Below are 16,162 nucleotides of genomic sequence, written 5' to 3'. Positions count from 1 at the left end.
TGGCCATGTTACCCGGTTACATGGCCACAATGACTAGAAAAGCACAATAAACCTAGCACGCTACCCCGGCAAGGTTAGAACGTTGTTCGACAAACTTACTACGGACCCTTGGCGTTTGGTTAACCCGAACACATGAGGTCATTATTCCATCCGACCCATTATGGAAAGTAAACTGGAACGTTGAAGTCGAGCGAGGCAAATTTAGGTTTGGGTCCATGTCACACCCCGACTAGTACAATGCGGAACCGTAAAACGAGAATGTAACAGACATCTCTGGTATCAACACATTGTTTATAAAGAAACATTACAAACTAATTTACATTATATTACATTCTTCGTTATATCATTGTTTTACAGTCTAGGTGGTACAAACAAAACTAGTTCGTTAACTAAACGTTCTTACTACTAACGCCTTTGCTTCTATTCACATAGCATCAACCACACACTTCCGGCAAGTGACAGATCACCCAATCATTCCGATTTAAGTACACCTGAAAAGCAATTTAAAATGGGTCAACTACTAGACTTGGTGAGTTTCACGAGTTTCAAGAAAACAGTAATGAGTATTCACAAGTCAGCACTTGTAATCATGAGATAAGTATGTATGTATGTAAATGATGTATGTGATGTAATTATGCTAAGCTACAGTGAAGCCTGGACTGTTCGTGCAGCGTGCCTCCATTTCCCACGCTCAATCAACCACTGTGGCCCCTTTCCGCCCACAATAAGCCCCAGTAGCTATGTCTAACACTACATAGCTGGTTCGTAAAAAGAAATATGGACATGTGCAAACGGGATAATGTCTCAGCAACCGTGCTGGCCCTGCCTGGTTTTGTCAAACCAATAGCACTATTCACAAGCCACCGGCTCGAAGTTAATCACTGTGATCGTGGGGACTTTCATGTGTTAGCACTTAGATAATTCACATCATCACATATTTCAGATAAGTATATAGATATAAGAAAACATGCTTTTCACCGCAAAAGTTCGTAAAACAGTTTATAAGTGGGGTCATGAAACTCACGGTTTAGTAGATATTCAGTACTGTATCAGCTCGTGGTTTGATCAGTCTGCTATCAGTAGTTCATATAATCAATATTATAATAATATTAATATTTTAATATTATTATAATCTCAATACTAAACTGGGCTATATAAGTAATCTGGGTGTAGCTGGAACGCCCAGAAAGTGGCAATAGGCTTAGGTTGTGATGTTGTTCAATGTCCAATACTAAAAACTGAACTTGGCTCAGATTCCCATTTTCCCAGCTGGGCCAAGTTGTTCGTTTACGCGTTCAGAAAACAGTTATCGGAAAACAAGCTTGGGTAAATGTATTGGTTAACAAAATGATTAAGTTATAAAAAAAATCACATACTGGGGTCCCGGATTAGCCACGGGGCCCGTTTCCGTTTATTCAGTTTGATTTAAGAAGAAACGCGCACAATCCACCCGGATTGTCCAGGTTTCTCATAGAAAGTTCATTTTTACTTAATTAGTCCAAAAATATGTTTTTTGATCACTCTTGGTGTTTTGATATTCCCGCAGATTCACTAGTCGCGAACTTGCCGGTTTTTATCAAAACTAAATTTGTTTAATATTCAGATTAGCATAATTAAATAACCGTTAATCATTAAATTATGAAAATTTAACCACTTATCAATTAAAATATGTATATTTTTATAAAAATATTTCTGGAAAATTTATTTAATGATTTATTAATTTATAAAAATTCATTTAACCACAAACAATTTCTAAAAATTCCACAAAAATTCCTGAATGCTCAAATCATGTCCCAAATCAATATGTATCAATTCCAGAATGTAAAAAGCTCGTGCAATATTCTTTTCGGCCCAAATTCGACTGTAAAATTTCACACGAATGCAAATAAACAAAACACCTTTAAAATTCTCCAAATGATTCCAAAATTTATATGTGATCAAAATAAATCAAATGTGAGTTCCCATAAAAAGTTCATAATTTTTGAAGTATTTTAGCTATTTTTCCCAAATAAACGTCCTAATTCGGTAATAAATTCGCCAAATATTCTCGGATGGTCGAAAAATTACCAAATTTGAACAGGGGCTCATTGACATGGTCCCTGATGTCCCTGCAAAATTTCAAGTCCTTAAAATATGAACATCACAACCTTAACCTAAATAGCCCGTAAGCGAGTGTTTCGGCATTACCTTAGCGGGTTTGGCTCGTTTCCGACTTTTTAATCAAGTTTTCAGGTTCTTGTGCTTCAAAGCAAGCTAGGTAAAATTCCTATGTCACAAAACAAGTAATTTTTCATCAACATAACAGCCCTTAACTTAGGGTTTCGGCTAGTGCACAAAAACGAACTTTTGAACCGTAAAAACGCCGTTTCAACCCTTTAATCCGTGTTTATGGCCAAAAAAAATATAAAAACAGGTTCCTTACCATGGTTATGATCAAAACATGTTTATGGACCATTTTTAGGATTTTTACACGGTTAGGAATGATTTTTAGTAACCAAGACATGTTTTTATGGTATTAAACAAGTTTAAACAAGTTCAAAAGCTACTTATTTAAGCTCTTTACCTTAAGGTTTGGAGGTTTTCTGGAATTTCAACTTGCAGCTGCTTGGACCTTAGTTTTTATAAACCAAATTGGATAAACAAGCTTCCTAAACAAGTTTTAAAAAAAGAATGGGGGGTGGGGGTGGGCTGCCGATCGGAACTCCATATGGGCCCATGATGGGCTGTTTTGGCCCAATGATCTGGTTTCTCAAGCCCAAATACGAAAAGCCCAGTCCAAATTTAGTTCGGGTTCGGTTTTTTGGCGCGAAAAACTTATCGGGTGTGTTAAACAGCGCGAAAACGAGTGTTTTTCAGCTAGTTTTGTGTAAAATTATAAAAACATACTATATGTTTGTAAAAATCAAAAATATTTTCATGGATCACTTAAAACATTTCAAATAAGTGTTTGGTTAGTCTTTTTCGGCTTAACAGATGATACAATACTTGGTTTGTAACTATCTTTCGCATTTAAATCTATAGCGGGTAGTTAAACGAGCATATTTTCGTTTAACTTGTTTGCTATCAAACTAAGGCCATATTTCTAATGTTTTAGCTTGTATATATCGTATATCACTTATAAATGGCCCCCCGAGATATCTGGGTCATAACACGACCCGTTCGGTTAATCGTTCGTTTGTTACCCAAAAGGCGTTTATTTGCTTAATCGGTAAATACGTACTGAGGTGTACCTTGTTTTGGCTTCCCCCCGTTAGAAAATTTCGTCCCCGAAATTTGGTTATTCATCTTTGTCTTTGTTTGGAAACAGGTGCGGGCATTTCTTTTTGAATTCAGATTTCCGCTCCCACGTGAATTCGGATCCCCTTTGTGAATTCCACCGAACTTTTACTAGAGAGATTTTGTTGTGTCTTAATTGTTTTATTTTTCCCTCTAATATTTCCACCGGTTCTTCAACGAAATTCAGTTTTTCGTTTATGTTTAAGTCTTTTAATGGCACGATTTCGGTTTCGTCAGTAAGACACTTTTTCAGGTTCGAAACATGAAAGACATCGTGAATAGAACTCAACTCCACAGGAAGTCTCAGTCGGTAAGCTACCGGACCTATCTTAGAAATGAATTCATATGGCCCAATGTATCGCGGAGATAGTTTACCGGTTTTTCCCAATCGAATGACGAATTTCCACGGGGATACTTTCAGAAAAACTTTGTCACATATTTCAAAGGATAACGGTTTTCTACAAACATCAGTGTAGCTTTTCTGTCGATCTCGGGCGATTTTCAATTTGCTTGTGATTTTACGGATTTTGTCGGTGGTTTCTTGAATCAAGTCAGATCGTGTAATTTGGGTATCTCCAACCTTAGTCCAACACAAGGGTGATTTACATTTCCGTCCGTACAGCGCTTTATACGGTGCTGCTTGAATGCTACTGTGATAACTATTGTTGTACGAAAATTCGACCAGTGGAAGATGTTGATCCCAGTTTCCACCGAAGTCTAGTACACAAGCGCGAAGCAAATCTTCTAAGGTTTGAATGGTTCGTTCAGATTGACCGTCGGTTTGGGGATGGTAGGCGGTACTTAGGTCAATTCGGGTTCCCAAAGCTTCTTGTACGGCTTGCCAGAAACGAGAGGTGAAATGGCTATCGCGATCAGAAATAACATAAACGGGTACGCCGTGTCGGGATACGATTTCATTGATGTAGATGTGAGCAAGTTTTTCGGTTGTGTAAGTGGTTCGGATTGGAAGGAAGTGTGCAGATTTGGTTAATCGGTCAACTATCACCCATATTGCATCGTTTCCTAGGAAAGTTTTGGGGAGGTATGTTACAAAATCCATGGTAATTTGTTCCCATTTCCATTGTGGTATTTCTGGTTGGTGAAACATTCCTGAAGGTTTTTGTTATTCAGCCTTAACCCTCGCACAAGTTAAACATTTACTGACGTATGTGGCTATATCCTTCTTCATACCGGGCCACCAATAATACTCCTTCAAGTCCTTGTACATCTTATCCGTTCCAGGATGAATGGAGTATTTGGACTTATGGGCTTCGTCCATGATCAAGTCACGCAGATTACTGAAAGTGGGAATCCAAACTCGGTTTTTGTAATATAGAATTTCGTCAGTTCTTTCTTCAAAGTTTTGTTCGATCCCATGCAAGTTTTCATCTCCTAAGTGATATCCTTTCAGAGCTTCATTTTGAGCAACACGAATTTATTCGGTGAGGCTGGTTTGGACGATCATTCCAAGTGCTCGGACCCGTAGTGGTTTGATCCTGTCTTTTCTGCTCAAAGCGTCTGCCACTATATTAGCCTTGCCCGGGTGGTATCGAATCTCACAGTCATAATCGTTCAACAGTTCTATCCATCTCCTTTGCCTCATGTTTAACTTTTTCTTGTCAAAAATATGTTCTAGGCTTTTGTGGTCGGTATATACTGTACACTTGGTGCCATACAAATAGTGCCTCCAGATCTTGAGTGCGAAAATAACCGCGCCTAGTTCCAAATCATGGGTGGTATAATTCTTCTCGTGCACCTTTAATTGTCGAGAAGCGTATGCTATGACTTTGTTTCTTTGCATAAGTACGCACCCTAAACCTTCCCGGGACTTATCACAATGAACAACCAAATCATCAGTTCCCTCTGGAAGACTCAGTATCGGGGCTTGCCACAGTTTCTGTTTCAGCAATTGAAAAGCCGCTTCTTGTTCTTCTCCCCAAATGTAAGCACGATCTTTTTGAGTCAAAAGAGTTAAAGGTTGGGCTATGCTGGAAAAATTAGCAATAAAACGCCGATAATACCCAGCTAAACCCAAAATTTGGCGAATTTCTTTTGGTGACTTTGGGGCTTGCCAATTTTTGATGGCTTCAATCTTACTCGGGTCTACATGGATACCATGCCGGTTAACAACGTGCCCTAGAAATTGTACTTCTTGTAGCCAAAATTCACACTTTGACAGCTTGGCATACAACTTTTCCTGTCTCAACAGCTCCAAAATAGTTCGTAAATTTTGTTCGTGTTCCTCGGTTTTCGAATATATCAAAATGTCATCAATAAACACGATAACGAATTTGTCGAGGTACGGTTTACAAACTCGATTCATAAGGTCCATGAAAACTGCGGGAGCATTAGTTAGTCCGAACAGCATAACTAAGAATTCGTATTGGCCATAACGAGGTCGGAACGCCGTTTTAGACACGTCTTTCTCTTGAATCTTAACTTGATGGTAACCGGATCGAAGGTCAATTTTCAAGAAATAGTTTGCCCCTTGGAGTTGGTCAAACAAATCATCTATTCGTGGAAGAGGGTATCGGTTCTTGATGGTAACTTTGTTTAATTCCCGGTAGTCGATGCACATTCTAAAACTTCCATCTTTCTTCTTTACGAACAATACCGGTGCTCCCAAAGGAGAATAACTAGGACGAATGAAACCCTTATCTAACAACTCCTGCAATTGATTGGATAATTCTTGCATTTCACAGGGTGCCAACCGGTAAGGTGCCTTAGCAATGGGGGCTGATCCTGGGATTAAGTCAATACGGAATTCAACCTGTCGGTTCGGCGGTAATCAGGGTAAATCGTCAGGAAAGACATCGGGGTATTCACGTACAACGGGAATCTGTTCTATGCATTTATCATCAGGGTTATTTATAGTCACGTTTGCCAAAAATGCCATACAACCTTGGCGTAAACATTTCAACACTTTGAGATGAGACACGAGAGGTAATATCGAACCAAACTTCTCTCCTTGTACTACAATCACCTCACCATTCGAAAAGGGAAATTTAACTGTCTTGTCGTTACACACAATCTCCGCCTTATTCTTGGTTAACCAGTCCATGCCGACAATAACATCAAAACTTCCTAACTCTACCGGGATTAGGTCAATAAGAAATGGGTGGTCATTAAGAATAATGGAACACTTTTGGATTATTTGGTTGACAGTTATAGAGTTGCCGTTAGCGAGCTCTATAGTATAGGGATTTGTTAGTTCATTAACTGGCATATTACCCAGGGACATAAAACTAGTGGAAACAAAGCTTCTATCGGCACCAGTATCAAATAATACAGAAGCATATTGATCAGAAACAACAAATGTACCTGTTACCACGTTTGGGCTTGTCGTGCTTCTCCTGACCCAATAACAAACGCGCGTCTCCGAGACGCACTTGAAGTCGATGCTTGGTTTCGACCGGTGACTGCTCCTCGATTCAGCTTGGGGCAGTCCCTTCTAAAGTGTTCCGTGCTCCCACATTCAAAACAAGCACGGCGATTCACTACAATTGAGTTTTGCTGAGCTGGTTGCTGACGAATTGTTTGCGGTCTCGGTAGTTGGGGATGACGGGGTTGGGTTGTCTGGGCTGGTCGGCTCACGATTTCTGCACCTGCTCTGCAATAAGGGGCATAATGCCCAGTTCGACCACATTTCTGGCATACCGGCAATCTGCACTCTCCCACATGATGGTAATTATATCTGTCACACTTTGGCAAGGATCCCTTGTACCTGTCTTGCTTCGTATCGGAACCAGTTATAGCATAATTTCTGATTGTCGGACGTGCACGTTTGCTTGATTGTTCTCCTTGTGCTCTCGTCCCATAGTCAGTTCGTTTCATACCTGATGATTCCCCGGCCATTCTCAACACTCCGCTCCTTACCAAGTCGAAAGTTACGATGCCGGCCTGAGTCACGGCATTCTCGAATGATGTGTGACCCACAGAGTTCACCAAACTCCTCACTTCCGGGGCTAAACCCCAAATATAACGTTCTACTCGCTTATTTTCAAGAGTTACTAACCATGGTACTAAGCGGGCCAATTCATTGAAGTGGTTCGTGTATCCCAAATGATCCGCTCCTTTCATCTCCAAACTCCAGAGTTCGTGTTCTAATCTTTGAATTTTGTTCCTTGGGCAGAAATGTTCCAACATCAGTGTTTTGAGTTCAGCCCATGTCATGCCATTCACCGTATCTTGACCTTTTATCTGTACCGTAGTGTTCCACCACATTAATGCGTGATCAGTAAAAGTAGAAGCAACATACTTGACAATGTTTTTGGGTGGACAATTGCTAATATTGAAAACAGATTCAGTTTTCTCAATCCACTTGATTAATCCGTTTGGCCCTTCTGTGCCCTTGAAATCAATTGGTTTACAGGCCATAAAGTTTTTGATCGAATATTCCCTTCGAGGGGGATTAGGGTTGTTATTGTTATTGTTTGGGTTCGGTGGGGGATTGTTTGCATAGGTAGTGGCATTTGTATTAGGTGGGGGATTGTTATTTGTAACTGCTTCAGTGTTGGTTGGGGGAGCATTATTGTTTTGTTGTTGGTGTGTTTGCATATTTGCGTTTACACCGGCAGTTACTTGTGTTACAATAAGTGGGACTACTGCCTGCATTTGCCGAGCAATCATCTCGGCTATTTCTAACTCAGTCATAGGGTTTGCTTTCTTTTGGGACATTCTATAATGATAAACAAATATAAGCCAATTAGTACTAATTCCAGTCTACGGCACTGTGTAATAGTAATCACAATAAATGTTGTACAGGTAAACCAGATAACATACTGATATTTCACAAATTGTTCTGTACATTGATATCAAAAGTACATAGACTTAGCCTGATAAAGGCCGGTGCTTGCATGTATATATCAAAATCTGTCACTAAGTGACGGTTAGACTTAACCCTATAAGGGTCAGTGCTTGTAATAATGTACAAAATTGTGCTCCACGTTAACATAACATACTACTATATACATACATGGAGTATCAAAAGATCATTTATACATAATTATAGTATTCCGCATCTATCCATACAGACGATAGGCTAACCGCAAACATAAAAATAACAGCACCGTAATCACCCAGTAACAGTTCCACAGCCGAACTGTCACTCTATCCAAACACCAATGGTGGTAGGCATCTGACTGCTACAAGTTCAGTACTATCTGATGTAACGTCGATAAGTACTGGGTCACGTCCCTCCTATCCTGGTTAATGTTAGCTATGGCTATCGAGTGGTCTATCACACGGTCAGTCAGGACAGCCATCCAAGAGTTGTTTCCTGCGTTTGGGAGGTCAAGGCAAGGGGTAGGTATATTCAATGAACGGGAAGATGAAGTATCTACCCTAGGGCGTGAAGGTCCTCCCCGGTCATGGGTAGATCTAAATGGAATCGAGGTAGGGTCAATCGGGGTTATCCTAATACGAGCAGTCTGCCGGACTCGCGCAGTAGCTGAAGTCGTCGGCGACAGGTGTATAGGTGGAGTGGGTAATCTGGCTACACTAGCAAGTGAACGATACTGATTGTTAACTTCTTCTTGATCCCTACGTGGTGACCTGGGTGGATAACTATCGCATCTGTAACCAGATAGATCAGGCACATTCCTGGGTAGCTCTCTACTGATAACTTCTTCTTCCACCTCTTCCTCTTCCTCCTCCGGTTCCTCTTCTGGGTCCTCTTCTTCTGGATCCTCCTCTTCTGGATTCTCCTCTGATTCTTCTTCGGGATCCTCCTCTACAGATATTACCGGTTCTTCTTCCGGTACGTAGTCGTTATTCCTTGACATGACTCTGCACAAAGGTTAGTTATAAGAATAGTAACTATTGCTATCGCTAACTATTGTCGAGGAGATTAATTAATTAAACCAAATTTTAATATTAATTATATCAGAATATAATATTAGTTTTATTAAAATTTTTATTTATTATTATTATTTAACTCAATATTGAATATAAATGAATATAATATTCATAGTAAAATGTACCGTCATCAACAGTATCGTATGTACACGTATTCATACACTTTGTTCTACATAAGCATGTATGAGCGTACATATATATATACTTACACATTACCTTTTATACACATATGTTGCCATTTTTACCTAACCACACGTTCCGCGACTTCTCCCAGAATTCCCTCGTACAAGCAAGTCTGTTATTATGTTCCGGACCATAATAACTCACTTGCCCTACAAGTTCATCCCGACATCCATCAGTATATCATATTAATTTATTATTTAATTATTTCCCAGAGTTAATCGAGCTTACGGTTATATTTTAGGTACCCTAAGGGATAACCTAATCCTTTATAACCAATGGTTCTGATACCAACTTCTGTCACACCCCGACTAGCACAATGCGGAAGCGTAAAACGGGAATGTAACAGACACCTCTGGTATCAACACATTGTTTATAAAGAAACATTACAAACTAATTTACATTATATTACATTCTTCGTTCTATCATTGTTTTACAGACTAGGTGGTACAAACAAAACTTGTTCGTTAACTAAACGTTCTTACTACTAACGCCTTTGCTTCTATTCACATAGCATCAACCACACACTTCAGGCAAGTGACAGATCACCCAATCATTCCGATTCAGGTACACCTGAAAAGCAGTTTAAAACGGGTCAACTACGAGAGTTGGTGAGTTTCACGAGTTTCAAGAAAACAGTAATGAGTATTCAAAAGTCAGCACTTGTAATCATGAGAAAAGTATGTATGTATGTAAATGATGTATGTGATGTAATTATGCTAAGCTACATTGAAGCCTGGACTTTTAGTGTTGCGTGCCTCTATTTCCCACGCTCAATCAACCACTGTAGCCCCTTTCCGCCCACAATATGCCCCGGTAGCTATGTCTAACACTACATAGCTGGTTCGTAAAAAAAATATGGACATGTGCAAACGGGATAATGTCTCAGCAACCGTGCTGGCCCCGCCTGGGTTTGTCATACCAATAGTACTATTCACAAGCCACCGGCTCGAAGTTAATCACTGTGATCGTGGGGACTTTCATGTGTTAGCACTTAGATAATTCACATCATCACATGTTTCAGATAAGTATATAGATATAAGCAAACATGTTTTTCACCTCAAAAGTTCGTAAAACAGTTTAAAAGTAGGTTCATGAAACTCACGGTTTAGTAGATATTCAGTACTGTATCAGCTCGTGGTTTGATCGGTCTGCTATCAGTAGTTCCTATAATTAATATTATAATAATATTAATATTTTAATATTATTATAATCTCAATACTAAACTGGGCTATATAAGTAATCTGGGTGTAGCTGGAACGCCTAGAAAGTGGCAATAGGCTTAGCTTGTGATGTTTTTCAATGTCCAATACTAAAAACTGAACTTGGCTCAGATTCCCGTTTTCCCAGCTGGGCCAAGTTGTTCGTTTACGCGTTCAGAAAACAGTTATGGGAAAATAAGCTTGGGTAAATGTATTGGTTAACAAAATGATTAAGTTATAAAAAAAATTATCACATACTGGGGTCTCGGATTATCCACGGGGCCCGTTTCCGTTTATTCAATTTGATTTAAGAAGAAACGCGCACAATCCACCCGGATTGTCCAAGTTTCTCATAGAAAGTTCATTTTTACTTAATTAGTCCAAAAATATGATTTTTTATCACTCTTGGTGTTTTGATATTCCCGCAGATTCACTAGTCGCGAACTTGCCGGTTTTTATTAAAACCAAATTTGTTTAATATTCAGATTAGCATAATTAATTAACCGTTAATCATTAAATTATGAAAATTTAACCACTTATCAATTAAAATATGTATATTTTTATAAAAATATTTCTGGAATATATTTAATGATTTATTAATTTATAAAAATTCATTTTATCAGCTATATTTCGCTTGAAAATCATCTGTTTACCCCAAACAATTTCCAAAAATTCCACAAAAATTCTTGAATGCTCAAATTATGTCCCAAGTCAATCTATATCAACTCCAAAAGGTAAAAAGCTTGTGCAATATTATTTTCGACCCAAATTCGTCTGAAAAAATTCACACGAACGCTAATAAACAAAACACCTTTAAACTTCTCCAAATGATTCCAAAATTTATATGTGATCAAAATACATCAGATCTGAGTTCCCAGAAAAATTTCATAATTTTTGAAGTATTTTAGCTATTTTTCCCAAATAAACGTTCTAATTCGGTAATAAATTCGCCAAATATTCTCGGATGGTCGAAAAATTACCAAATATAAACAGGGGCTCATTAACATGGTCCCTGATGTCCCTGAAAAATATCAAGTCCTAACAATATACACATCACAACCTTAACCTAAATAACCCGTAAGCGAGTGTTTCGGCATTACCTTAGCGGGTTTGGCTCGTTTCTGACTTTTTAATCAAGTTTTCAGGTTCTTGTGCTTCTAAGAAAGCTAGGTACAAGTACTATATCACAAACCAAGCAATTTTTCATAAACATAACAGCCCTTAACTTAGGGTTTCGGCTAATGCACAAAAACGAACTTTTGAACCGTAAAAACGCCGTTTCAACCCTTTAATCCGTGTTTATGGCCAAAAAAAATATCAAAACAGGTTCCTTACCATGTTTATGATCAAAACATGTTTATGGATCATTTTTAGGATTTTTAGACGGTTAGGAATGATTTTTAGTAACCAAGACATGTTTTTATGGTATTAAACAAGTTTAACCAAGTTCAAAAGCTACTTATTTAAGCTCTTTACGTTAGGGTTTGGAGGTTTTCTGGAATTTCAACTTGCAGCTGCTTGGACCTCAGTTTTTATAAACCAAATTGGATAAACAAGCTTCCTAAACAAGTTTTATAAAAAGAATGGGGGGTGGGGGTGGGCTGTCGATCGGAACTCCATATGGGCCCATGATGGGCTGTTTTGGCCCAATGATCTGGTTTCTCGAGCTCGAATACGAAAAGCCCGGTCCAAATTTAGTTCGGGTTCGGTTTTTTTGGCGCGAAAAACTTATCGGGTGCGTTAAACAGCGCGAAAACGAGTGTTTTTCGGCTAGTTTTGTGTAAAATTATAAAAACGTACTATATGTTTGTAAAAATCAAAACTATTTTCACGGATCGCTTAAAACATTTCAAATAAGTGTTTGGTAAGTATTTTTCGGTTTAATGGATGATACAATGCTTGGTTTGTAACTATCTTTCGCATTTAAATCTATAGCGGGTAGTTAAACGAGCATATTTTCGTTTAACTTGTTTGCTATCAAACTAAGGTCATATTTCTAATGTTTTAGCTTGTATAGATCGTATATCACTTATAGATGGCCCTCCGAGATATCTGGGTCATAACCCGACCCGTTCGGTTAATCGTTCGTTTGTTACGCAAAAGGTGTTTATTTGCTTAATCGGTAAATACGTACTGAGGTGTACCTTGTTTTGGCTCGAATGTCATAGTCTGAGCAAAACACAATCTATGTTTCTTGGAAACACCCCGCCTACGCCCGTGATAACGTTTCTTGGTAACAAGTCCCATTTTAGGAAACTTCTGTTGACGTCTGGCGGCCCCAGTCAACATGTAAACCCGAAAACACAAAGGTACCAACCTCGACCCGATAAACGATTCATAAAGTTGATCCTCATGTTCAGGTGGCCTCCCACCCGATGCCTCGTGGCATCCCGTCCGTTATCCAAAACAAGGGACACGGGCCCACGGGGCCGGGCCCAAAAGGCGGCTCGTTTTTTTTGGACACTCATATCTCATGGTGTCGAGCCCTCACATGATGGACAGCTGGAGCCAACACAAACTAACAAATTCAAAAACTAATTCACCTCAAGGTTTATTTTCCACTATATAGATGGTCCCCTCCACACAATTACTTGCCACTTGCAATATTTTCACCTTTTACCCATCTAGAATAAACTATAATTACTTTAGGTCTTTCTTTCACAATTTTGCTTGGATCAATCCTATCATTACTTCCCTCTTTCAATAAAGTCTTGTCCTCAAGACTTGAGTTTGGAAACTAGCCTTATCCACTGAGCATCCTCGCATGTTTCTTCTTACACGGATTGACCGTACCACTGTAACAACCATTTTTCCACCGGATCCTTATCCTCTTGAATTAACCGATTGGCAAGCACTGCTACCGTTGTGAGTATGGCATCAACATCCACCTGCAATTCTGGGGTAAGACTGATTCACTAGGTCCCACAACAGCCTTTTTTAATAAGGACACATGGAATACTGGGTGGATTTTTGAATTGGGAGGGAGCTGGAGTTTGTAAGCCACTAGCCCAATTTTCTCAAAGACTTGAAATGGCCCAAAATATTTTGCAGCCAGTGTTTGATGAATGCGGCTAGAAACCGACATCTGTCGATAAGGTTTGAGACGCGCATACACCCATTCCCCAACCATAAATTGAATATTCCGACGTTTCTTGTCAGCTTGTGTTTTCATAGCACTTTGAGCAGTAGCTAGGTGTTGTTTAAGTTGTTTGAGAGCCTCGTCTCTGTCTTGCAATTCCTGTGCCACCGCCTCCACCCTAGTTTCTCCATGCACATATTGTAACACTGATGGTTGTCACCAACCATACACCATTTCAAATGGAGTCGTACCGGTGGAAACATGATATGTGGAATTATACCAAAGTTTTGCCCATGGAAGCCAAACAGCCCAGTTCTTTGGCTCGTCCACAGCAAAACAATGCAAGTATGCTTCTAAACAGCGATTAATTACCTAGACTATCGGATTCAGGATGATATGCATAATTTATATGTAACTTGGTTCCCATGGATCGGAAAATCTCTTGCCAAAATTTGCTTAGAAATAATGGATCACGATCACTGACAATAGATTTAGGGACCCCATGATGGCGGATTACTTCTTTCACAAACACTTCAGCCACTGATTTTGTCGTATACGGATGTTTTAATAGGATGAAATGAGCATATTTTGAAAGACGATCCACCACCACTAATATGACATTAAATCCCTTGGAGGTGGGCAAACCCCCTATAATATCCATAGATAAATCTTCCCAAATAGCCTCCGGAATAGCTAACGGTTGTAAAAGACCCCTGGAAAGGGCTGAAATTGCCTTGCAATGTTGACACATGTCGCATTCTCGAATGAACTAGCATGGCATGACATCGACTATAAAACAGTTCGTTGAAACTCCAACCCATGTGTTCCTTGAACAAGTTCATGTCTATCCCAACTCAAGAAACTCCAACCCATGTGTTACTCGAGCAAGTACTTGTCAACACCAAGTCAAGCAACTCCAACCCATGTGTTACTTAAACAAGTACTTGTCCACCCCAACTCAAGCAACTCCAACCCAATGCAAGGGTCTATCTCGACCAAGATAACTCCAACCCAAGCATAACTCCAATCCAACACATGTAGTATAACAACCCAACCTAAGTCAAAACACTCCAATCCCAAGCGCAAATCCAATCCAATCAAGGCATAACTCCAACCCATGTACATGTCCAACCCAACTCAAAAGACTCCAACCCCAAAGTACAACTCCAATCCAACCCGTGTACTTGTCCAACCCAACTCAAAATGCTCCAACCCCAAGTACAACTCCAATCCAACGAAAGCATAACTACAACCAAGTACTCTAACTCAAACAACACCAACTAAGTTTTACACCTAACCCAGAACCCCAAGTCAAAGAGGTTGTATATAAACACACATGAAATTCATATATCTGTTGGAATTCAGGCAATGCCTAGCTTGGCTATAGAATGCACCTAGTTAAAATGGCCCGTGTCTTGAATTTTGGCGAATGACACTGATGTTGTAATTTCTGCAAGTTAAAGGCATATGACATTATGAAATTCATACAAGTGTTGGAATTCAGGAAATGTAATGGCTACAGAATGCACCAAGTTAAAATGACCCAATTCTTGAATTTTGGCGAATGATAATTTCTGCAAGTTAAAGGCATTGTATGGATGCCATAGGATCTATGCAGAAAACATAAAAGTTGCAAAAAGTGGGTTGCAACACGAGGACTTCCCAGGGGGTCACCCACCCTAGTACTACTCTCGCCCAAGCATGTTTAACTGCGGATTTCTGATGGGATCCGGTGCGTTAGTGCTGGTATGATTGCAACCAAAATAGAAGCATTAGCTTATTCATTTATACATTTCACCAAAGGCAAAAAAAAAAATGAGGACCTCCCAGCGAGTCACCTTCCTAGAACTACTCTAGTCCAAGCACGCTTAACCAGAAGTTCTATGATATGATGCACACAACGTTGCTACCATGTCATGAACTGACCGGTAAGCTGTCCATGTTGCTCGGTAACCTGGAACGCTGGCTGGTAAGCTGGCCAAGTTCCCCGGTAACCTGGCACGGTACCTTCTAATCTGGCCTGGTAACCTGGCAAGGTACCTGCTAATCTGGCCATGGTGCCCGGTAACCTGGCATGGTACCTGCTAAGCTGGCCATGTTGCCCGGTAACTTGGCCACAATGACTTGCAAAGCACGGTAAACCTGGCACACTGCCCCAGTAAGGTTAGAACGTTGTTCGACAAACTTGCTACAGCCCCTTGGCTTTTGGTTAACCCGAACACATGAGGTCATTATTCCATTCGACCCATTATGGAAAGTAAACTTGAAGGTTGAGGTCGAGCGAGGCAGATCTAGGTTTGGGTCCGAGCACAACACGATCTACGTTTCTTGGTAATACCCCGCCTATGCCCGTGATAATGTTTCTTGTTAACAAGTCCTATTTCGGGAAACTTCTGTTGACGTCTAGCGGGCCCGGTCAACATGTAGACCCGAAAACACAAAGTTACCAACCTAGACCCGATAAACGAGTCATAAAGTTGATCCTCATGTTCGGGTGGCCTCCCACCCGACGCCTCGTGGCATTCCGTCCATTATCCAAAACAAGGGACATGGTCCCACGGGGCCGGGC

At 39.9% G+C, this 16,162-nt stretch overlaps 1 non-coding gene across 1 annotated transcript; it reads right to left on the bottom strand.

Moving 5' to 3' along the window:
- Positions 1–15,234: 15,234 nt before the first annotated feature.
- Positions 15,235–15,353, bottom strand: LOC143606269 (5S ribosomal RNA). Its single transcript, XR_013148720.1, has one exon. It is a non-coding gene; the product is annotated as a 5S ribosomal RNA (ribosomal RNA).
- Positions 15,354–16,162: the final 809 nt, after the last annotated feature.

The sequence above is a fragment of the Bidens hawaiensis genome, unplaced genomic scaffold (genome assembly GCF_021521415.1).
Source record: "Bidens hawaiensis isolate Kalapana, Puna unplaced genomic scaffold, B.hawaiensis_p1.1 tig00073967_1, whole genome shotgun sequence".
Lineage (NCBI taxonomy): Eukaryota > Viridiplantae > Streptophyta > Magnoliopsida > Asterales > Asteraceae > Bidens > Bidens hawaiensis.
Note: the sequence above shows the minus strand (reverse complement) of the source record. Positions and strands in the feature narration are given on the sequence as shown.